Source organism: Chlorocebus sabaeus, chromosome 21 (genome assembly GCF_047675955.1).
Source record: "Chlorocebus sabaeus isolate Y175 chromosome 21, mChlSab1.0.hap1, whole genome shotgun sequence".
Classification (NCBI taxonomy): domain Eukaryota; kingdom Metazoa; phylum Chordata; class Mammalia; order Primates; family Cercopithecidae; genus Chlorocebus; species Chlorocebus sabaeus.
In genome coordinates, this window is record NC_132924.1 from 15,057,046 (window position 1) to 15,083,941 (window position 26,896).

Here is a 26,896-nt window from a genome sequence, read left to right on the forward strand (position 1 = left end):
CTGCTCAGTGAAATCAAAGAGGACACAAACAAATGGAAGAACATACCATGCTCATGGATAGGAAGAATCAATATCGTGAAAATGGCCATACTGCCCAAGGTAATTTATAGATTCAATGCCATCCCCATCAAGCTACCAATGAGCTTCTTCACAGAATTGGAAAAAACTGCTTTAAAGTTCATATGGAACCAAAAAAGAGCCCGCATCTCCAAGACAATCCTAAGTCAAAAGAACAAAGCTGGAGGCATCACGCTACCTGACTTCAAACTATACTACAAGGCTACAGTAACCAAAACAGCATGGTACTGGTACCAAAACAGAGATATAGACCAATGGAACAGAACAGAGTCCTCAGAAATAATACCACACATCTACAGCCATCTGATCTTTGACAAACCTGAGAGAAACAAGAAATGGGGAAAGGATTCCCTATTTAATAAATGGTGCTGGGAAAATTGGCTAGCCATAAGTAGAAAGCTGAAACTGGATCCTTTCCTTACTCCTTATACGAAAATTAATTCAAGATGGATTAGAGACTTAAATGTTAGACCTAATACCATAAAAATCCTAGAGGAAAACCTAGGTAGTACCATTCAGGACATAGGCATGGGCAAAGACTTCATGTCTAAAACACCAAAAGCAATGGCAGCAAAAGCCAAAATTGACAAATGGGATCTAATTAAACTAAAGAGCTTCTGCACAGCAAAAGAAACTACCATCAGAGTGAGCAGGCAACCTACAGAATGGGAGAAAATTTTTGCAATCTACTCATCTGACAAAGGGCTAATATCCAGAACCTACAAAGAACTCAAACAAATTTACAAGAAAAAAACAAACAACCCCATCCAAAAGTGGGCAAAGGATATGAACAGACATTTCTCAAAAGAAGACATTCATACAGCCAACAGACACATGAAAAAATGCTCATCATCACTGGCCATCAGAGAAATGCAAATCAAAACCACAATGAGATACCATCTCACACCAGTTAGAATGGCGATCATTCAAAAGTCAGGAAACAACAGGTGCTGGAGAGGATGTGGAGAAATAGGAACACTTTTACACTGTTGGTGGGATTGTAAACTAGTTCAACCATTATGGAAAACAGTATGGCGATTCCTCAAGGATCTAGAACTAGATGTACCATATGACCCAGCCATCCCATTACTAGGTATATACCCAAAGGATTATAAATTATGCTGCTATAAAGACACATGCACACGTATGTTTATTGCAGCACTATTCACAATAGCAAAGACTTGGAATCAACCCAAATGTCCATCAGTGACAGATTGGATTAAGAAAATGTGGCACATATACACCATGGAATACTATGCAGCCATAAAAAAGGATGAGTTTGTGTCCTTTGTAGGGACATGGATGCAGCTGGAAACCATCATTCTCAGCAAACTATCACAAGAACAGAAAACCAAACACCACATGTTCTCACTCATAGGTGGGAACTGAACAATGAGATCACTTGGACTCGGGAAGGGGAACATCACACACCGGGGCCTATCATGGGGAGGGGGGAGGGGGGAGGGATTGCATTGGGAGTTATACCTGATGTAAATGACGAGTTGATGGGTGCAGCACACCAACATGGCACAAGTATACATATGTAGCAAACCTGCACGTTGTGCACATGTACCCTACAACTTGAAGTTTAATAATAATAAATAAATTAAAAAAAAAATGCCTTAAGCAGGGATTTATGTGAAAGTTGTGGAGATTTTAATGAGAAATATGGCAAAGAGAAGAAGTAAATATTATTTACTTCTTTATTGTACCATTTTTTGTATTATAAATTATAATTAATTATATTAATTAATCATTAAATAAATGAGCATTGCAATTAACAATTCAAAGATTAAAGTGACACATACAAACAAAATAGACAACAGAAATATATTGGAAAGATATGAAGATAATATGAAAAGATTAGTAAAATTCCAAGATATGACTTTTGACTGAGTGAAATTTTAAAGCTGTTTTCTTATAGCACTCTATCCCACTGTGAAGAAAAGAGGAGAAGATTCAAGAAGGGATCTCACATAACAACAATGGCTATCAATTAATTACCACATTTTTCAATTATTTTAATCCATCAATTTTTAACCTGAGGTCTATGAATGTCTAATAACCTGCATTTGGGGGCAGTAAGGTTCTGTCTTAGTCTTCACATGGCTGTAACAGAATCCCACAGGCTGGGTGGATAATAAACAATATGGATTTGTTTCTCACATTTCTGGAGTCTGGCAGTCCCAGATCAAGGTGCCGGCAGATTTGGTGTCTGGTGAGGGTTTGCTTCCTTGCTCACAGATGGTGGCTTCTCACTGTATCCTCACAAGGCAGAAGAAACGAGGCAGCTCTTCAGGGCCTCTTTCATAAGGGCACTAATCCCATTCAGAAGGGCTTCATCCTCATGACCTAATCACTTCCTAAAAGGCCTGCTTCCAAATATTTTCACATTACAGATTAGGTTTCAATATGTGAATTATGGGATTGGAGCACACAGATACTCAGTCTATAACAGGTTTCACAGTTTTTACAAAAGTATTAGAGTGATCTATATTCAAATGAAGGAAGCGAAGAATTGATATAATTCCACAAATAAGCATAAAAAATTTAACCAATTGTTTTATGATAGAACTTTACAATCGTAATAGTCTAGAAAAAGAAGAATCCGTGAGTTCATTCAATCCATTATTATCTGTTTTGGTTTTTACTAGGACTCGACCCAGAAGACTCCTGGCTTCCACACATACCCACGAATCATCTGATTAAGGTGCACTTTCAGGATTCTTCCCCTATCAATGCACTGAATTTACTTTCAACCCAGGTACCAAAAACTTCATTGCTCAATCTAATAAACTCTTTTCAGTGAAGTCGTACTTGTCCTGTGTCTTCTGATAGTGTTGCCAACACCATGTTTTAAAGCCCATGTTCTAGTTTTCCTTATTCTCTGTCTCTGGGTCTAGGTTCTTTGTTCACTTACTTCCATTTTTTCATAAAAGAGTTTTCTCGTAACTGGTCTTTTCCCCTGCCTCCTTTTATTTCCTAAAACATAAAAAGAACTCTGTCATTATCATGTTTACAAACATATAATGTCCCCAAAATAAAGCAAAAAACAAATTCACTTTTGTGTAAAAATAAACTATACTTTGTTAATTGGCATATAGAATTTTTCCAATTTTCATCCCATTTTCCCTCTTCCAGCTCTCATACATTGTAACTTCCTGAATTTTTATGTACTGATAACTCTTTGTCAGAAAATTAAGCTCCTTGAACATAGTGAGGAAAACAGTAAATAATTGTGTAAAATCTAGTGGATGAACATGCAGTTTATATGTTCAAGTATTTATATTATGTTGAATTGTATAAAATTGCTGATATTAAACCACTTTTGAACTTCAAATACAGTAAAATCATGTGTTTCATCTAATATTGTTATTTGTTGTGACAAGTTCTGTGAAAGTTAGAACAGTGTTTAAAGGTTCCTAGCAGTTTCTTAGTAAGGAGTTGATTTAATACCAGAAAGCAATATCTGTTTTCTATATCGTGCTAACTGCAAGAATATGTAGTAAATTGTATAGAGTTCTTACTCATAAAAACAAAAACAGAATTTTTTGAAAAGATACCTGACTCTCTATATAGGTTTAAATTTATGTAAAGTTCTTGCTTTATATTGAGGAGATGGTGAGATTATAGCTCTCTGAAAATAGCTGTTTCCAGATTGGGCTAAGTCAATCATTTAAATGTTCATATCAATCTATGATGTCCCAGGCAGGATTCTTATTTGCAAACATTAGACAATGATTGTTCTGGTGACTTCCAGAACACCAGAGCAAGGACTTCCAGAAACTCACTTATCTATAAAAGCAACAAGAATACTGGAAAAAAAATTGTCAAAATCAATATTTTCAGAACTCTGAAACTTGACCAAAACTTGCAACAACCCAAGGAGTGCCTATTCAAGAAAACCGTCTGAAACTCAGTAAGAACAGAGAGCTATGTGGCATTTTTAACTTGCCCTATTCTTGTGTCCTTCTCTAAACTACAGGAGAGCATTTAAACCTGATAGCCATCATAATCACAGTAGCTGTGAAAATGAGCACTGAGCATCTATTGGAGGGAACAAAACAGGATTGGAGCATTCCAAAGCTTCATCTCAAGATGACTGTCAATATTTGACTTATCTGACTGTCAAAAACAATCAGTGGCATTATTTAACATTGCATAAGCCTAAGGCAGTATTGATATGTGGGTCAAAAGTCTGTAGAAAGAGAAGTATGCAAGGGGCTTTATAAAGCCTAAACATGTTCCTGGGAATTGAAAAAGTCATGTGCATGTAGAAGACTGTGTGCATGCTGAGGAAAAATTTGAGATGCCCCTAATCTCTCAACTCTGGCTTACCTAGAGGCTCTGAACAAGCGAGAAGCTTAGGCTAAGACATAACCATGCAATGCCTGTCAGGATTGAAGACATGCTATAGCATGCATGCAGAGCCTCTAACAAAGGCTATTCAGGAGACATTCAAGCTATTTAAGAAAATCTTCGTTCAGTCGTGAGATTACAATTGAGAAATTGCAATCATGAGATAAGCTAATTGAGCAGAAACTTCAGTGACCACACATGACAAAGAATACAAATGATACAGTTTGGCTCTGTGTTGCCACCCAGATCTCATGTTAAATTGTAATACCCACGTGTTACAGGAGTGGCCTGGTGGGAAGTGACTGAATCTTGGGAGTGGACTTACCTCTTGCTGTTCTCATGACGGAGTTGTCCCAAGATCCGGCTGTTTAAAAGTGTGTGACACTTCCCCCTTCTCTTTTTCTCTCCTGCTCCACAATAGTAAAGTGTGCTTGCTTCCCCTTCGCCCTTCGTCATGATTGTGAATTTCCTGAGGCTTCCCAGCTGGGCTTCCTATATAGCCTGTGGAACTGTGAGTCAATTTTCTCTTTTCTTTATAATAAATATACAACTTGTGTGTAATAAATACACAAGTTATAAGTAAACAACTCTTTTCTTCATAAATCATCCAGTCTCAGGTAGTTCTTTATAGCAGTATGAGAATGAACTAATACAACAAATGTTATAGAACTAGTTCAGGCAAATCACTAAACAAAACAACACAACAAAAACAATCCTGGACATGGGGAGGGGTCTCATTTCAAGAGTTGCCACATTATATTGTTTGAAATGTTTAGTTTTTACAAAACTATGGTAAATGCAAAGAAATGAGAAAGTATGGCATATACACAGAAAAAAATGCAGTCAATAAAAACTGTCCCCAAGGAAGTCAAGATATTGAATTTACTAAATAAAGACTTTATTATTTACGTATTTGTTTATTTATTTATTTATTTATTGAGACAGAGTCTTGCTGTGACACCCAGGCTGGAGTGCAATGGTGTGACCTTGGCTCACTACAATGTCTGCCTCCTGGATTCAAGCAATTCTCTTGCCTTAGTCTCCCACGTAGCTGGGACTACAGGTATGTGCCACCATGTCAGGTTAACTTTTGTATTTTTAGTAGAGATGGGGTTTCACCATATTGGCCAGGCTGGTCTCAAACTCCTGACCTCAAGTGATCCGCCCACCTTGGTCTTCCAAAGTGCTGGGATTACAGGTGTGAGTCACTGCACCCAGCCTAAACAAAGACTTTAAATCATCTATGGTAGATACGTTTCTTTTATTATATTTTGTTTTATTTTTGAGACAGCCTCTTGTTCTGTTACCCAGGTTGAAGCACAATGGTACTATCATGGCTCAATGCAGCCTTGACTTCCTGGGCTCAAGTGATCCTCTTACTTCAGCCTTCTGAGTAGCTAGGACCATATGCGTGCACCACAAAACCCAGATAATTAAAAAAATTGTTTTTGTAGAGATGGGTCTCACTATGCTACCCAGGCTGGTGTCAAACTCCTGAGCTCCAGTGAGCCTCCCACTGCGGCCTCCCAAAGTGGTGGGATTACAAGTGAGTCACTGTGCCCAGCCTGCAGATGTGTAAAGAACAAAAGGAAAACACACCTGAACAACTAATGAAAAGTGTGAGTAGAGTGCCTTAAAATTATCAATAAAGAAGTAGAGATTATAAAAAAAGAAACAAATAGAAATTCTAGATTGCAAAAGTACAATAAGTGAAAGGAATAATTCACTTGAGCTCAAAGGCAGATGTGAGCCAGAAAAGAGAAGAAAAATCAGTGAACTTGAAGATAGATCAATTGAGATATTCCAGTCTGAGGAGAAGAAAGAAAAAAGGATAAAACAATTTGAAAAAGATGGAGAGCAATTGCTGATGAATATGAGATGTTTGGGAGGGTGACCAAAATATTCTGAAATTAGATAGTAGTGATGGTTATGCGATTTTGTGAATATGCAAAAAAAGACTCAATTGCATGGTTTTAAAAGTAAATTTTACTCCATGTGAATTATATCTCGATAAACATTATTTAAAATATTTATTATAAAGCAAAAATAATTTTATAAAAATGGATCAGGAAACAAAGCACTTCATGTATTAGTATGCCAGGGAACTCTCAAAATAGCATGGAAGGTGGCAGATACATTGAGCACATGTCTTGTCTGGTAGGAGCCGTGTGATCATGATGGCAGCTGCTATCCCACAGAACCACCGCTGCCCTCTCATATCCTTTCCTCTGGCCTTCCACTCACTGGCTTACCAAATAGCTGTCTAGCCAGTCTGGGTCACTGACCAGCCATAGCACCCAAGAAGGAACATGTTCTCTCATTTTATCATTTCAGTGGCAGACCAACTCTTCCTTTCATCAAGAAGCAGGAGGAACATCATGCAAACAGGTCCCAGGCAGTCAAAAAGCCAAGAAGCAAAATAAGTATTTGTCACCCCATGCTACTTTTTTTTTCTGGCTGGTCATCCCCTGCAAGGTATGCACAGGCTGAAGATGTCCTCCTCTCCTTTGTGTGTGGCTGGAGTGAGTGATGGTAAAGAACAGGCAAGAATCGGGACCCAAAGCACACTGCACTGTTATGATACCAAAAGAACAAGATAAAAAGAAAATCTATCTGACTGGCGGCATTAAGTTCCTGACTTCAAATAGTTTGAGCTGTGTTACAAAAAAGCACAGAATAATTGCTTATTGTACACACAAAAAACACTTTATTTATGGACTTATTTTGAGACAAAGTTTCACTCTGTCACCTAGGCTGGAGTGCAGTGGTGAGACCTTGGGTCACGTCAACCTTGACATCCCAGACTCAAGGGATCCTCTCCTCTTAGCCTCCCAAGTAGCTGGGACTACAGGCGCACACCACCACACTGGGCTAATTTTTAAAATGTTTTGTAGAAATGCTGTCTTGTTATGTTGCCCAGGCTTGAACTCCTGGGCTCCAGTGATCCTCCTGCCTTGGCCTCCCCAAAGTGCTGGGATTACAGGTGTGAGCCACTATACCCCACCAAAACACACATTTACAAATAAAGTTGAATTTCTTCTTGAAAAGCATGTTTTGAAGTTGTACTTTATCACTATCACTTATAGGTGAGTAAGTAGGCTCAGAGAGATTGCGACTTGGGGTGGAACAGAGAGTTTTCAGTCGAGGCAGTTCAGATCATGTAATTTTGGATATTATGTTATTTTTGTTCCTTGAGCCACGTGTTCCTTGAACAGCAGATGAGTGGTCCTTAACATTCTAGTTGTTTATATTCTGCCTAACTATGATCCAACTCCAGAGAAGTCATGTTTAATAAGTGAATGACCGCAGATAATTCACCTGATCTACCCACTAGTGCTGCTATCTATGTCTACTTCAGCATTGTAAACTAAGACCTATTTCACTATCGTAAACTAAGAGCCTTGGTGCAGAGGGAGTAGTGCCTGCTAATTAACCTAATAGAAACACAGTCTTTGAACAACCCATAGTGACCAATAGACACAAGACCCACAGCAAGAAAATCCATCCAAAACCAGTCTTGAAAATAAAATTCAGAGCTTTAGGAGCAGAGAGAGCACAGAGGAGTCATTCTGATGCACTGGAAAAGCAAAAAATAAAGGCGCATGCAGAACTTTTATGTTAGAAAACTAATTTACAAGTTTGTTCTGGGAAAAGGATTCTTTGGACTTCCTAATTCCTATTAGTGGCCCGACAATAAAGCTAGATTGTTGGTTTTAGTTTATCATATTATCTACCACATACGGTAGCACTTTAAATAAAGGTAGGGTGGTATCCTTGATCCTACTAATAAAATGAGGCTGTCTTTTCTCAGACTCTGTGGCACCACTTCTGTACAGTTTAAATCTCGTGACTCGGACAGGAACTTTTATTGGCGCCTACAGAACAATCTGTGTTTGGATCAGTTTCCTGACTTGCATTATAAACTTTGTGGATTTCTGCACAAGCAATTTAGGAAAAGCAAGCACTAATTAAGTCGCTTGACCCAAAAATGTGTGCAGGTTTGAAGGGAAACAGTTTTCCTCCCTCTGAAAAGCCACCAGCCAGGTTGTAACCTCTCAGCCTAACAGCGTTTCATCTTTGGTGAAGGAGGCAGGTAGTACCTGTATAGGACAGAATTCCACTGGGTAAATGTGCTGGCTGATTTTCCACACTGGGGTGTCATCGAAAAGCACTGTGAAAAGCACTTAATAATATGATTATTAAGGATATTTGTGTACAAAAGAAAACACACCCTACTGCTATCTTAAACATATTTTTATATTCTCTTTCTGTTCTTGTATAGATGAAACAAATTTCGAAGCTGTGTAACATTAGAGTAGACATAATTTGATTCACTTATCACAGTGAGTATAGTAAGTATGTAATGCATGGAAGCCTATCTTTAGAAATGCCTCCTGCTTCATCAGATCATTAGACTTAATTACAGGATATATAAGATTTTCCCTTTTTTCGGTTCCATTTAGATGACACTGCTGAAACAAGGTTTTGTTTCTTGATATTAAGGAAAATTTCTAAGCATATTATTATGGAGGTAGAAGATTGGGAAGCCTAGAAAATGTTACAATGGAGAATTTTTACTTTTATTATTATGCCTTTGAAAATATGACCAAATTAAACTGTCACTAGAAGCATAAGTGTATATTCATATCATCACATGTTGCCAGCACTTAAGTACTATTATAAATGATCATTTTTTGTAATTAATATTTACAAAGTTCACATAATTAAAAAATAAAATATACTAATTTGAAATATATTATTAGTGAAAATAGAGAGTTCCAAATAGTTTAATGTTGTTTGCTGATTTGATACCTTCCGTCACCTTGTCTAATGGAGTATTCATTTTTCTTCATTTCAATGTGGTTATCTAAATATTGTAGTAAGTAGTATTTTATCTGCTATATTTGATGTAAATATTTCTACTTAGTTATATTTTTATACATTTTAGTCTAATTTATACTGGAACTGGAATTTTAAGTAGTAAATATTCAAAACTGAATTATAAAGTTCTTACTTTTATGTTTTATGGCATAAATTTTTAAAGGTAAGAACCTTAAAAAACACAAATCAGGCCAAGTGTGGTGGCTCACACCTGTAATCCCAGCATTTTGGGAGGCCGAGGTGGGAGGATCTCTGAGCCCGGGAGTACCAGATTAGCACGGACAACACAGTGAAACAAATAAATAAATGAAAAACAGCTGGGCATGGTGGAGCACACCTGTAGTCTCAGCTACTTGGCAGGCTGGGGCAGGCAGATTGCCTGAGCCCAGGTGTTCAAGACTGCAGTGAGCCATGATCACTCTACTGCTCCACCGAACTCAAGCCTGGGCAACACAGCGAGGCCCTATCTCAAAAAAGAAAAAAAAGAAAAGAAAAGAAAAGAAATTCCAAAGCAAATCTTTACCAATTCTGTTCAAATGTTGGGGGATTAACAGAGGTCTGCAATCTCAATTTCTGAAGCCCAGAAGTGGTGTCAGAGATGGCCTTTTCCTAGTCGAGAAAACCTTTTTTTGTTGTTTTGTTTTTGGTTTGTTGGAGAATATTCAAATATATTAATTGTTCAATGTGTAGTATGAGTTCATTCTATGGTGGAATTTTGTTAGGTACTGTAAAGCTGCTTGACTAGAACTTTAAATAAAATATATTTAGTTCAAAAATGGTGGCTCCTTTGAAAATATAATTCAGAGGACAAACATCTTTGTTTTGATTAAAAGAAATATTTTCACTGCATAAATTACTCAGGAATAACCAGGAATTTAAAAAGTCTGTCAGTGGGTAAACTGTTACAAAGAATAATTGCTGGAGAAAAAGTATCAAACTGTTATAAAAATAAAGTATTTTGATACAGAAAAGGACTTTTTTCTTTTTTTTAAAATTATTTTAGTTGATAAAAGTTGTATGTATTTATTGTGTACAACATGATGTTTTGAAATATGTATACATTGTGGAATGACTAAACAGTGCTAATTAGCAAATGCGTTATCTCACATACTTTTTTGTGTTAAGAATACTTTAAACCTATTCTCTTAATGATTTTCAAGGATACAATATATTGTTATTAACTATAGTCACCATGGCATACAATAGATCTCTTGAACTTATTTCTCCTCTAACTGACATTTTATGTCCTTTGAGTAACATCTCCCTGGCTCCCCACTCCATACCCAGCCTCTGGTATCCACTCTTCTGTTCCTCATTTTTAGGAATTCAACTTTTTAGCTTCCACATATAAGTGAAATCATGCAGTATTTGTCTTTCTGTGCCTGTCTTATTTCACTTAACGTAATGTCTTCCAGGCTCATCCGTGTTGTAGTATATGTCAGGATTTCCTTCTTTTTAAAGGCTGAATAATATTCCATTGTATATACATTGCACATTTTATCATTCATTGGAAAAGAAACTTTCTAAATGGACAATTTAAAAATAAGCATCTTACATTCTTCCAATAGGAAAAAATGTTACAAAACTTTTTGGAGACAATTTTCAAAACCTTTTAGAGACAATTTGACATTTGTATACAAATTTTGAAAGAAACATTGACATCATTTAATTTAGCAGTTCCACTCTAGTCTTAATAAAGTAACAGGGGTGCACACGACGACCTATGTCTAGAGGTCTTCAAGGCAGGGATGCTGGTGAGGTGAGCACTGGAAAGGATGGTCACATTGATTTTGGTATCTGTATATGAAATGATAATCTGGGCCGGGCGCGGTGGCTCGCGCCTGTAATCCCAGCACTTTGGGAGGCCAAGGTGGGCGGATCACGAGGTCAGGAGATCGAGACCATCCTGGCTAACACGGTGGAACCCCGTCTCTACCAAAAATACAAAAAAAAAACTAGTGGGCTTAGTGGCGGGCGCCTGTAGTCTCAGCTACTCATGAGGCTGAGGCAGTAGAATGGCGTGAACCCAGGAGGCGGAGTTTGCAGTGAGCCGAGATAGTGCCACCGCACACCAGCCTGGGTGACTGAGCAAGACTTCGTCTCAAAAAAAAAAAAAAAAAAAAAAGAAAAGAAGTGATAATCGGTTGTTAAAATATTTTAGGAGAATATTGAATGATCATATTCCAGTTGCCACTCTGCCAGTCTGAAAAGTCATCCAAAAGTTTGCTTTGACCTGGCGTGGTGGCTCACACCTGTAAACCCAACACTTTGGGAGGCCGAGGCGGGTGGATCACTTGAGGTCAGGAGTTCGAGACCAGCCTGGCCAACATGGTGAAAAACCGTCTCTACTAAAAAATACAAAAATCAGCCAGGTGTAGTGGCAGGCGTCTGTAGTCCCAGCTACTTGGGAGGCTGAGGCAGAAGAATCGCTTGAATCCAGGAGGCAGAGGTTGCAGTGAGCCGAGGTCATGCCACTGCACTCCAGCCTGGGTGACAGAGTAAGACTCTGGAAAAAAAAAATGCTTTCTGTTATTTCAAATCAATCTGCTCTTGACTTCTATCTTTTTCAGACCTTAAATCATATCATGACCCAATGACAGCATAACATTCCTTTTCCTCATTGCTCTGAGTGTTAGTCATAAGGTCCTTGTCTCTTATCTTTACCCTCCTATCCTTTGCTCTGTTACCTTGAGATTGAGACTGTGCAAACCACATCCCTGCTTTCCCATCTGCTTCCTGTGAGGCTCCACCAAGACCAGATCTAAAGGAGGAGTGAAAGGCTGAGGAGGGAGCAGGGACTTGCTACTTCTTTTCTGTCCTCTGCTTCCTGTGGGCTTCCCGCTCCTGTGAAAGTCACTCAGCAGCACGGCCTCCCTGCAGCCGCAGAAGTTCCTTCCTGTAGCAGTGAGGTAGGAGGCGGGACTCCACTCCAGAGGCAGGGCTTGGACACAAGACCAAATTGAGGATAGCTAATACAAGGGTGGGGTGGAAGTAGCTTTCCAAAACACACGCCCACCAGTGCGCCATGTGAGTTTCCCATTACCATGGCAACACCCCTGCGTTACTACTTCTTTGTCTGGGAATGACCTGACGACCCAAAAGCTACCACCCCTTTCTTATAAATTTCTGCATAAACTGCCCCTTAACCTATGTTAATTAATTAAAAGTAAGTATCAATATGACTGCAAAACTGCCCTGAGCTGCTTCTCTCAGCACACTATCTCTGGGGTGGCCTTGCTCTGCAGGAGCCACCATGGGGCTGTAACATCACTGGTGCTATAACACTGACACTTCAAGAAAGCTGACTTTTTTGTTCTGCCCTACTGCAGGCTGGCCATTGAATTCTTTCCTGCGAAAAGCCCAGAACCCTAGGTAAGCTAAATCCCAATTTGGGACTCACCTGCCCTGCATTGGTGGTAGTTGGGCAGTCTTCCAGTTTCTTCAGCACCGGTAGCTCCTGCCCCAGAGCTCTGGGTCCCACCCAAGAAAACCCTCTTCCAAGTTTCTAAGTTTTAATCATGTCAGCCTCTTCCCTTTCTTTCCCAGCTCTAGGAGTGGCAGCTGTTTTTCTGCAGTTGTGACCTCCACGGTTTGTTAGTGCTCTTCTCTTGCATTTTCACTTATCTATTTAACAACTCTTAGGTTGATTCTTTACATTGAATTCTCCCTCTCCAAAGAATAGAGGTGTCTTTTTTCAGATAGAAACTGATCAATAAACGGCACTGATAAATTGGCTTTAGTTTTTTGACCTTTCTGATAACATATTTGTCATTTAATCTTAATGTTATCTTAAATTTGTATCTGTGACTTATCCTCTCTCCCTACTAGTAGAGAGTAATATAACTTTTGCATCTTGGTCCCTTTCTCATTGCTTAGAAGAACCCTGTGTAACAAAGTGTGTGGCTTTCAAGACTGGAACTACCTCGTAGCAGGAATTTTTTGTAAGATAGTGTTTACCTGCTCTGCCTATTCTGGGTACAAGTTTTACTGCAAACACTGGCTTTGGTTTCATCAGAGAAAAGTATCCAAAGTTGCCCTTTAGCTGTCAACTTAAAAGTTATATTGAAGTAACTGATGCTTGTGGATGGCCAAGATGGATACAGATACATACTTAAATGTGAAAATAGGAGCACAGCTATCTACAAAAGATTAATATTATCATGCAAATAAAACGATAGTTAGCTCTTGAAATGACTGCAAATTCTCTTCGCTGTAAATGGGATTCCTTGTAAACCCTATTCATGGGGCAAGATTCTGCCATCTCCTGATTTCTAGCCCTTTCTCTGCCATCTGGTTTTATGTCATTGAGTTCTTTCTACATCCCACAGTAATCTGTATGATTTATGTTGAATGGTTCGCTTTCTTTAAAAAAAATTATTAACAGCTGATAATTCTTTCTGTCAGCGCAGCAATTTGTGGAGTTCATAATTTTAAGTAAATATCGTATTGCTTTAACATCTAGGGCATTGGCCACTAATTCCTACTAACTACTAATGGTCACACAAGTCACAAGACAGAGGTGTCTTCCTGCCCTTGAAATTGCCCCTTGCGTTTGCATGTGTGTGGCACTAAAAACTTACTTTCTCCATGTTTATCCTGTGCTAAGACAATTTCACAATGTTTTTATGGTTCATCAAAAGTCCTCATAACTCTATGGTTGTCAGTTGGTTTTCCTTATTAGCATTTCCTATGGAAGTTACATGTAGGAATTTTGCTGTTTTAACTGTATCATATTTGCTTATATGTGTCTATTATATCTACATATTCCAGAATCTCAAAAACTGCTGTTGGCCAGAATTCGAACACTTTGGAATTGATGCCTAGGCACGTTAAATGTATAGTTTCTTGCTCTTTCAACTTTATGTGTATATAAAAATGTGATAAGCTATGTTGAGATATGATTCATATCACAGAGGTTTAGAGCTAAAAAGGACTTTAAGGGTCATTCTGTCTGAGACATATGATTAGAGAATTTTTGGGATAGGTCCAGAGTTGTATATCAGAAGTTTATCTCTTTTTCAGGTCGGGGGCCCTTCTATCACCAGACATGGTAAAAGGTTTCTAGTGCAATGGAAGATCCGGGCAACTCTCTCATCTTTTTTAGAAAGATGAGAAATAGGTGGGTATCACTAATACTTGTCTGTGACGTGGCCAAGTCATTTGTCTAACTACCTTCCTAAAAATTGTTATTCATTGACTTCATTTAAATAAGAGGCACACTGCTGGATTATAGTATGTTGGTCTATGCCTCATTTTTTTAAAATTATTTGTTTAAGTTTTCAGTACTAAGCATGTTAATTGTATTCCTTGACAAATCAGGGAAATCCTACAAAAGATTTTCTGTTTCCCTTGTAGGTAAATTATACATTCTGGTATCTGGCTATTTGTAAGTGAGCTACCATTCAAACATGATTTTTCAAAGACAAATATGACCATGGTTTTTAGGAGTAACATAAGATCTAGTTACAGTTGGCTTGTGAGCTGCTTGACCTACAGCAAAATCTAATGTACTTTCCTGTGTTTTTTTATTTCAAAACGGAAGTTTCCCATGGCTCTGTTTGAGGTACTATTGGCTTTTCTACGCCATTTGTGAACAACAGCCTGCTCAGTCCTGGGCTCTTTGGTTCTCACACAGAGGCCATTGTCTGTACCCAGGGACCCCTGGGATGGGCTGAAGCCTGCAGGTCTTTGTCAGGCAAACTTTAAATACCAGTAACATGCAAAATATATAAATAGAAACCTAGGAAGAAATTACCAATAATGTTTGGAGGTTAACCAATGTGATCCTATATAATGCTTGGGTCAAAGCAAACATCTCAATGGCAATTAGAAAATATTTTGAAGAAAATACAATTTAAAATGATATATATTAAACATGTGGGGTGCACCCCAAACTGTGTTTAGACACTTGCAGCATTAAATACATATATTAGAAAAAAGAAAGACTAAAAATTTATGTTTCAAGTATCTATACCAAAAAGCTAAAAAAAGAGTCTCAAGTTAAAAAATGTAGAAGAATGAAAAATAGTCAAAAGAGAACAGACATTAACAAAGTGAGAAAGGATTATAAAAATAAAATGGACAAACTGAAGAATTACTTTGAAAAGACCAAAATACTACTAAATTTCTGTCAATATTGAAAAAGTGAAAAAAAGGATAACACCTGTGATTGATGGCTAATTTTTTGTGTCAACTTAGTAGGACCCTGAGACCCACATATTTGGTCTAACACTGGTCTAAATATTGCTGTGAAGGTATGTTAAAGATGAGATTGACGTTTAAATAAGTATTCTTTGAGTAAAGCACATGACTGTTCATAACATGGTTGGGCCTTAAACAACTGAAGTCTTAAGATAAAAAGACCAAAGTTCTCTAAGGAAGAGGGAATTCTGCGTCCAAAAGGTCTTTAGACTCCAATTGCAACATTGGCTCTGCCTTGCTTTCCTGCCTTGCTGGCCTGTCCTGCAGATTTTAGACTTGCTTAGTCCCAACATCTGTGTAAGACAGCTCTTCAAAATAAATTAATTTCTTATTCTCTCTCTCCCTCTCTCTTTCTAAACACACACATACATATGTAAATATACAGAAAATGTCCCCCTTTTATTTCTAAAATTGGCAATTTTACATATAATTGTTATACATATATGTATATAAGCACACACAGTCCTGTTTATTCTGTTTCTCTAGAGAATCCTAACTAATGCAAGACCCAAATTACCAGTTTTAGAAATTCATCCAAATTTGAATTCTTCCAAATACCTAAGAAAGATAACATCACAAATCATACAGAAATTCTTCCAGAGTATCAAGAAAAAGAAAACCCATCCCAACATTTATTTTAAAGGAATTGCAAACAGTTACTACCCAAACAATATAAGAACATTTTAAGAAAAGAAACTACATGTGTATCTCTCTTGTGATTGTAGGTAAAAAAAAATTCCCAAATATTAGTGAATCAAATAGTTAGATATAAAAACGGTCACACAACACCAGCCATCCAGGTTTATCCTATAAATGCAGGGTTTGTTTTACATTAAAAAACCAACTGATGTTTGCATTGTCTAGACATATAGATCAACAGAATACAATTCAGTCTAGAAACAAACCCATACATTTACAGACAATGCGTTTTTTTAAGTAACTTTGTATTAGTCCATTTTCTTGCTGCTGATAAAGACATACCCAAGACTGAGCAATATACAAAAGAAATAAATTTATTGGACTTCTCAGCAAATGGCTGGGGAGGCCTCACAATCATGGGGGAAGGCAAGGAGGAGCAAGTCACATCTTACATGTATGGCAGCAGGCAAACAGAGAGCTTGTGCAAGGAAACTCCGATTTTTAAAACCCTCAGATCTTGTAAGGCTCATTCACTATCATGAGAACAGTGCAGGAAAGACCTGCCCCCATAATTCATTCACTTACCACTAGGTTCCTCCCAGGACACATGGGAATTGTGGGAGTTACAATTCAAAATGAGATTTGGGTGGGGACACAGCCAAACCATATCACATTTGAACCCTTTCCTCATACTACACACAAAAATTAACTGAACATGAAATCATAGGCCCAAATTTAAAATTAAAACTATAAAATTCTCAGGAGAAAATATGGAAGGAAATCCTGATGACTGTGGATTAGGCAAAGGCTTTTTAATTATAAAAAGAAAACTAGATACCCTGGCCTTGGTCAAAATGAATAGCCTTTGTGCTTCAAAAGACACTATTAGTAAAGGGAAACTATAATCCACAATAGCAGAAAATATTTACAAATGATATGTCTGAAAAGGGACTTATATCTAGAATATATAAAGAATTCTGACAGCTCAACAGTAAAAATCCAATTTAAAAAAAATGCAAAAAGTATTTGAATAATTATTTCTGCAAAGAAGATATACAAATGGCCAATAAATATGAAAAAAGACGCTCAGCATCATTAGTCACCAGGGACCTGCAAATCAAAGCACAGTGAGGTACTTCACAGGCACTATGATGATTAGAATAAAAAAGACCATAGCTAACATATACCAGTGAGAATGTAGAGATAATGGAATGCTTATACCTCACCTGTGGGAAAGGAAAATAGTGTCCTCTTTCGGAAAATGGTTTGGTAGATCTTCAAAAAGATGTACATAGAGTTATGTGATTCAGAATTTCTACCCCTAGATATATATCCAAAACAATTGAAAACAGAAATCTGGATACCTCTATATTAATGCTCATAGTAGCATTATTTGCAGTAGTCAGAAAGTGAAAACAACTTTTCAACAGATGAATGGAAAAATAAAAGGCAGCATTTCCATAAAAGAATATTATTTGGTCATAAAGAATGAAGTATCAATACATGCTACAACATGCATGAGTCTTACAAACATTATGCTAAGTGAAATAAGAGGGTCGCAAAAGGCCACATGTTGTGTGATTCCATTTATATGCAATATCCAGAAGGGGAACTCTATAGAGACAGAGTAGCTTAGTGATTGCCTATGCTTGTGTGGGTTGTTGGCAAATGGAGAGTGACTGCTAATGGGGTGTAGGATTTCTTATTGGGGTGATACAAATTATCCTAAAATTAATGTGGTAATGGTTGCACAATTATTGAATTCTATATTCTGAAAGGGTAAATTTTAGGGTGTGTATATTTAATCATAATAAAGCTGTTATATGAAATAGCAATGATGCAAAAAAATAAAAATAAAAAAATATAATTAATTTATCACATAGCAATAAATAGGTAGAAAACATAAGATTGTCTCAATAGATATAGAAATATACTTTAATGCAATTAAATGTTTCTTTATATAAAAATATTTTCAACTTAGAGATAAAAAGCAATATCTTTAATGTAATTCAAAGGGGCTCCAAAATACTACAACAAACACCATACATACATGATGAAATACTGAAATATTAACCTTGAAAATGGGAACAAGACAAAGGTGTCTTGTGATCCCAACTTCTTTTTATCATTACATTAAATGTCTCAACTAGTGCAATATATGATGAAAAGGAAATATAATATATAATAATTTAAAAGGAAAAAATTGATCATAGTCTAAGATGGTATGGTTGTATGTGTAAAAAATATAACACAGTCAATAAATAAACTTTTAGATTTAAGCTAGTTGAGCAATGTCACTAGATACAGAGATATAGTAAAACATAATAAATTATAATTCTACATATTGTGACAAAAATTTTAAAAATGACATTTTAAAAATTATACAATTTTGGGGGCGGAGCAAGATGGCCGAATAGGAACAGCTCCAGTCTCCAACTCCCAGCGTGAGTGACACAGAAGACCAGTGATTTCTGCATTTTCAACTGAGGTACTGGGTTCATCTCACTGGGGAGTGCCAGACGATCGGTGCTGGTCAGCTGCTGCAGCCCGACCAGCGAGAGCTGAAGCAGGGCGAGGCATTGCCTCACCTGGAAAGCGCAAGGGGGAAGGGAATCCCTTTTGCTAGCCAGGGGAACTGAGACACACAACACCTGGAAAATCGGGTAACTCCCACCCCAAAACTGCGCTTTAAGCAAACAGGCACACCAGGAGATCATATCCCACACCTGGTCGGGAGGGTCCCACACCCACGGAGCCTCCCTCATTGCTAGCACAGCAGTCTGTGATCTACCGGCAAGGCAGCAGCGAGGCTGGGGGAGGGGCGCCCGCCATTGCTGAGGCTTAAGTAGGTAAACAAAGCTGCTGGGAAGCTCGAACTGGGTGGAGCTCACAGCAGCTCAAGGAAACCTGCCTGTCTCTGTAGACTCCACCTCTGGGGACAGGGCACAGTAAACAATAACAAACGCAGCAGCTCTGCAGACGCAAACGACTCTGTCTGACAGCTTTGAAGAGAGCAGTGGATCTCCCAACACGGAGGTTGAGATCTGAGAAGGGACAGACTCCCTGCTCAAGGGGGTCCCTGACCCCTGAGTAGCCTAACTGGGAGACATCCCCCACTAGGGGCAGTCTGACACCCCACACCTCACAGGGTGGAGTACACCCCTGAGAGGAAGCTTCCAAAGCAAGAATCAGACAGGTACACTCGCTGTTCAGAAATATACTATCTTCTGCAGCCTCTGCTGCTGATACCCAGGCAAACAGGGTCTGGAGTGGACCTCAAGCAATCTCCTACAGCTACAACCTACAGCTGAGGATCCTGACTGTTAGAAGGAAAGCTATCAAACAGGAAGGACACCTACACCAAAACCCCATCAGTACATCACCATCATCAAAGACCAGAGGCAGATAAAACCACAAAGATGGGGAAAAAGCAGGGCAGAAAAGCTGGAAATTCAAAAAATAAGAGCGCATCTCCCCCGGCAAAGGAGCGCAGCTCATCGCCAGCAACGGATCAAAGCTGGACGGAGAATGACTTTGACGACATGAGAGAAGAAGGCTTCAGTCCATCAAATTTCTCAGAGCTAAAGGAGGAATTACATACCCAGCGCAAAGAAACTAAAAATCTTGAAAAAAAAGTGGAAGAATTGATGGCTAGAGTAATTAATGCAGAGAAGCTCACAAACGAAATGAAAGAGACGAAAACCATGGCACGAGAAATACGTGACAAATGCACAAGCTTCAGTAACCGACTCGATCAACTGGAAGAAAGAATGTCAGCGATGGAGGATCAAATGAATGAAATGAAGCGAGAAGAGAAACCAAAAGAAAAAAGAAGAAAAAGAAATGAACAAAGCCTGCAAGAAGTATGGGATTATGTAAAAAGACCAAATCTACATCTGATTGGGGTGCCTGAAAGTGAGGGGGAAAATGGAACCAAGTTGGAAAACACTCTTCAGGATATCATCCAGGAGAACTTCCCCAACCTAGTAGGGCAGGCCAACATTCAAATCCAGGAAATACAGAGAACGCCACAAAGATACTCCTCGAGAAGAGCAACTCCAAGACACATAATTGCCAGATTCACCAAAGTTGAAATGAAGGAAAAAATCTTAAGGGCAGCCAGAGAGAAAGGTCGGGTTACCCACAAAGGGAAGCCCATCAGACTAACAGCAGATCTCTCGGCAGAAACTCTTCAAGCCAGAAGAGAGTGGGGGCCAATATTCAACATTCTTAAAGAAAAGAATTTTAAACCCAGAATTTTATATCCAGCCAAACTAAGTTTCATAAGTGAAGGAGAAATAAAATCCTTTACAGATAAGCAAATGCTTAGAGATTTTGTCACCACTAGGCCTGCCTTACAAGAGACCCTGAAGGAAGCACTAAACATGGAAAGGAACAACCGGTACCAGCCATTGCAAAAACATGCCAAAATGTAAAGACCATCAAGGCTAGGAAGAAACAACTAACGAGCAAAATAACCAGTTAATATCATAATGGCAGGATCAAGTTCACACATAACAATCTTAACCTTAAATGTAAATGGACTAAATGCTCCAATTAAAAGACACAGACTGGCAAACTGGATAAAGAGTCAAGATCCATCAGTCTGCTGTATTCAGGAGACCCATCTCACACGCAGAGACATACATAGGCTCAAAATAAAGGGATGGAGGAAGATTTACCAAGCAAATGGAGAACACAAAAAAGCGGGGGTTGCAATACTAGTCTCTGATAAAACAGACTTTAAACCATCAAAGATCAAAAGAGACAAAGAAGGCCATTACATAATGGTAAAGGGATCAATTCAACAGGAAGAGCTAACTATCCTAAATATATATGCACCCAATACAGGAGCACCCAGATTCATAAAGCAAGTCCTTAGAGACTTACAAAGAGACTTAGACTCCCATACAATAATCATGGGAGACTTCAACACTCCACTGTCAACATTAGACAGATCAACGAGACAGAAAGTTAACAAGGATATCCAGGAATTGAACTCATCTCTGCAGCAAGCAGACCTAATAGACATCTATAGAACTCTCCACCCCAAATCAACAGAATATACATTCTTCTCAGCACCACATCGTACTTACTCCAAAATTGACCACGTAATTGGAAGTAAAGCACTCCTCAGCAAATGTACAAGAACAGAAATTATAAGAAACTGTCTCTCAGACCACAGTGCAATCAAATTAGAACTCAGGACTAAGAAACTCAATCAAAACCGCTCAACTACATGGAAACTGAACAACCTGCTCCTGAATGACTACTGGGTACATAACGAAATGAAGGCAGAAATAAAGATGTTCTTTGAAACCAATGAGAACAAAGATACAACATACCAGAATCTCTGGGACACATTTAAAGCAGTGTGTAGAGGGAAATTTATAGCACTAAATGCCCACAAGAGAAAGCAGGAAAGATCTAAAATTGACACTCTAACATCGCAATTAAAAGAACTAGAGAAGCAAGAGCAAACACACTCGAAAGCTAGCAGAAGGCAAGAAATAACTAAGATCAGAGCAGAACTGAAGGAGATAGAGACACAAAAAACCCTCCAAAAAATCAATGAATCCAGGAGTTGGTTTTTTGAAAAGATCAACAAAATTGACAGACCACTAGCAAGACTAATAAAGAAGAAAAGAGAGAAGAATCAAATCGACGCAATTAAAAATGATAAAGGGGATATCACCACCGACCCCACAGAAATACAAACTACCATCAGAGAATACTATAAACACCTCTACGCAAATAAACTGGAAAATCTAGAAGAAATGGATAATTTCCTGGACACTTACACTCTTCCAAGACTAAACCAGGAAGAAGTTGAATCCCTGAATAGACCAATAGTAGGCTCTGAAATTGAGGCAATAATTAATAGCCTACCAACCAAAAAAAGTCCAGGACCAGATGGATTCACAGCTGAATTCTACCAGAGGTACAAGGAGGAGCTGGTACCATTCCTTCTGAAACTATTCCAATCAATAGAAAAAGAGGGAATCCTCCCTAACTCATTTTATGAGGCCAACATCATCCTGATACCAAAGCCTGGCAGAGACACAACAAAAAAAGAGAATTTTAGACCAATATCCCTGATGAACATCGATGCAAAAATCCTCAATAAAATACTGGCAAACCGGATTCAGCAGCACATCAAAAAGCTTATCCACCATGATCAAGTGGGCTTCATCCCTGGGATGCAAGGCTGGTTCAACATTCGCAAATCAATAAACATAATCCAGCATATAAACAGAACCAAAGACAAGAACCACATGATTATCTCAATAGATGCAGAAAAGGCTTTTGACAAAATTCAACAGCCCTTCATGCTAAAAACGCTCAATAAATTCGGTATTGATGGAACGTACCTCAAAATAATAAGAGCTATTTATGACAAACCCACAGCCAATATCATACTGAATGGGCAAAAACTGGAAAAATTTCCTTTGAAAACTGGCACAAGACAGGGATGCCCTCTCTCACCACTCCTATTCAACATAGTGTTGGAAGTTCTGGCTAGGGCAATCAGGCAAGAGAAAGAAATCAAGGGGATTCATTTAGGAAAAGAAGAAGTCAAATTGTCCCTGTTTGCAGACGACATGATTATATATTTAGAAAACCCCATTGTCTCAGCCCAAAATCTCCTTAAGCTGATAAGCAACTTCAGCAAAGTCTCAGGATACAAAATTAATGTGCAAAAATCACAAGCATTCTTATACACCAGTGACAGTCAAACAGAGAACCAAATCAGGAATGAACTTCCATTCACAATTGCTTCAAAGAGAATAAAATACCTAGGAATCCAACTTCCAAGGGATGTAAAGGACCTCTTCAAGGAGAACTACAAACCACTGCTCAGTGAAATCAAAGAGGACACAAACAAATGGAAGAACATACCATGCTCATCGATAGGAAGAATCAATATCGTGAAAATGGCCATACTACCCAAGGTAATTTATAGATTCAATGCCATCCCCATCAAGCTACCAATGAGCTTCTTCACAGAATTGGAAAAAACTGCTTTAAAGTTCATATGGAACCAAAAAAGAGCCCACATCTCCAAGACAATCCTAAGTCAAAAGAGCAAAGCTGGAGGCATCACGCTACCTGACTTCAAACTATACTACAAGGCTACAGTAACCAAAACAGCATGGTACTGGTACCAAAACAGAGATATAGACCAATGGAACAGAACAGAGTCCTCAGAAATAATACCACACATCTACAGCCATCTGATCTTTGACAAACCTGAGAGAAACAAGAAATGGGGAAAGGATTCCCTATTTAATAAATGGTGCTGGGAAAATTGGCTAGCCATAAGTAGAAAGCTGAAACTGGATCCTTTCCTTACTCCTTATACGAAAATTAATTCAAGATGGATTAGAGACTTAAATGTTAGACCTAATACCATAAAAATCCTAGAGGAAAACCTAGGTAGTACCATTCAGGACATAGGCATGGGCAAAGACTTCATGTCTAAAACACCAAAAGCAACGGCAGCAAAAGCCAAAATTGACAAATGGGATCTCATTAAACTAAAGAGCTTCTGCACAGCAAAAGAAACTACCATCAGAGTGAACAGGCAACCTACAGAATGGGAGAAAATTTTTGCAATCTACTCATCTGACAAAGGGCTAATATCCAGAACCTACAAAGAACTCAAACAAATTTACAAGAAAAAAACAAACAACCCCATCCAAAAGTGGGCAAAGGATATGAACAGACATTTTTCAAAAGAAGACATTCATACAGCCAACAGACACATGAAAAAATGCTCATCATCACTGGCCATCAGAGAAATGCAAATCAAAACCACAATGAGATACCATCTCACACCAGTTAGAATGGCGATCATTCAAAAGTCAGGAAACAACAGGTGCTGGAGAGGATGTGGAGAAATAGGAACACTTTTACACTGTTGGTGGGATTGTACACTAGTTCAACCATTATGGAAAACAGTATGGCGATTCCTCAAGGATCTAGAACTAGATGTACCATATGACCCAGCCATCCCATTACTAGGTATATACCCAAAGGATTATAAATTATGCTGCTATAAAGACACATGCACACGTATGTTTATTGCAGCACTATTCACAATAGCAAAGACTTGGAATCAACCCAAATGTCCATCAGTGACAGATTGGATTAAGAAAATGTGGCACATATACACCATGGAATACTATGCAGCCATAAAAAAGGATGAGTTTGTGTCCTTTGTAGGGACATGGATGCAACTGGAAACCATCATTCTCAGCAAACTATCACAAGAACAGAAAACCAAACACCGCATGTTCTCACTCATAGGTGGGAACTGAACAATGAGATCACTTGGACTCAGGAAGGGGAACATCACACACCGGGGCCTATCATGGGGAGGGGGTAGGGGGGAGGGATTGCATTGGGAGTTATACCTGATGTAAATGACGAGTTGATGGGTGCAGCACACCAACATGGCACAAGTATACACATGTAGCAAACCTGCATGTTGTGCACATGTACCCTACAACTTGAAGTTTAATAATAATAAATAAATTAAAAAAAAATTATACAATTTTACAATTTGTAAATTATACAATTTAAAAAATCCTTATCTGAAATTAATCAAATTTCCAGGGACAAATAAAAAAAAGATGAGCAAAGAAGGCCTAAATAAATAGATTGATATCTCACGTTTATAAGTTAGAAGACAACGTTGTAATTGCTCCCAAATTGATTTATAGATTTAATTACTCAGCAAAGTTTGTGAATATATGTGCATTTATGTATGTTTAGAATTTGACAAGGTAACTCTAGCTCATATATATGGAAATGCCAATAATGTCCAAGAACACCTTGAACCAATCTGGAGAATTTAACCAGATTTCAAGACATACTATAAAGCTACAATAAATAAGACATTTTGGTACTGGCACAGGAAAAACAATATGGGTAAATAGAAATGAAAAGGGATCTCATAAATAGACCCATATCCATTCAGTTAAAACCACAATGAGATACCACTACACAACCACCAAATGGCTGTGATTAATATATATAAAACCCTTGGCAACCACTGGCCTTTTTACTGTCTCCTTAGTTTTGCCTTTTCCAAAATGTCATATAGTTAGAATTACATAGTTTGTAGCCTCTTAACATTGACTTCTTTCAGTCAGTAATATGCATTTAAGTTTCCTGCATGCCTTTTATTTTTATTATTATTTTATTTTTCCATAAGTTATTGGGGGTACAGGTGGTATTTGGTTACATAAGTTCTTTAGTGGTGATTTGCGAGATCCTGGTATGCCCATCATTCGAGCAGTATACACTGCACCATAGGTGTTGTCTTTTATCCCTTGTCCCCCTCCCATTCTTCTCCCCAAGTCCCCATAATCCATCGTATCATTCTTATGCCTTTGCATCCTCATAGATTAGCTCCCGCATATCAGTAAAAATGTACGATGTTTGGTTTTCCATTCCTGAGTTATTTCTCTTAGAATTATAGTCTCCAATCTCATCCAGGTGATTGCAAATGCTGTTAATTCATTCCTTTTTATGGCTGAGTAGTATTTAACTATCAGTTAAATCAGTTTCTTTATCCACTCATAGATTGATGGACATTTGGGTTGGTTCCACGATTTTGCAATTGTGAATTGTTCTGCTATAAACATGTGTGTCAAGCATCTTTTTCGAATAACGACTTCTTTTCCTCTGGGTAGATACCCAATAGTGGGATTGCTGGATCAAATGGTAGTTCTACTTTTAGTTCTTTAAGGAATCTCCACACTGTTTTCCACAGTGGCTGTACTAGTTTACATTCCTACCAGCAGTGTAGAACTGTTCCCTGATTACTAGATCCATGCAAACATCTACTTTTAAAAAATTTTTTGATTATGGCCATTCTTGCAAGAGTAAGCTGGTATCACACTGTGGTTTTGATTTGCATTTCCCTGTCATTAGTGATGTTGAGCATTTTTTCATGTCTGTTTTCCATTTGTATATCTTCTTTTGAGAATTATCTATTCATGTCCTTAGTCCACTTTTTGACAGGATTGTTTGTTTTTTTCTTACGGATTTGTTTGAGTTTGTTGTAGATTCTGGATATCAGTTCTTTGTCAGATATATAGACTGTGAAGATTTTCTCCCACTCTGTGGGTTGTCTGTTTAGTCTGCTGACTATTCCTTTTGCCGTGTGAAAGCTCTTTAGTTTAATTAGGTCCCAGCTGTTTATCTTTGTGTTTTACTGCATTTGCTTTTGGGTTTCTGATCATGAAATCCTTGCCTAAGCCAATATCTAGAAGGGTTTTTCCAATGTTATCTTCTAGAATTTTTATAGTTTCAGGTCTTAGGTTTAAGTCCTTAATCCATCTTGAGTTGATTTTTGTATAAGGTGAGAGATGAGAATCCAGTTTCATTCTCCTACATGTGGCTTGCCAATTATCCCAGCACCATTTGTTGAAAAGGGTGTCCTTTCCCTACTTTATGTTTTCGAGTCCTCCATGTCTTTTAATGGCTTGATGGCTCATTTCTTTGTAGTGATGTGTAATATTTAATGATCTGGATTTGCCGCAGTTTATTTATCCACTCACCTACTGAAGGACATCTTGTTTGACATTTCCAAGTTTCGTCAACTATGAATAAAGCTGCTATAAACATCCATGTGCAGGACATATTGAGTGTTGACAAATTTCTGAAACAACAGAAACTTTCATAAACTATGCACGAGAGTGAAAAGTGGTGTAGCCAATTTGGAAAA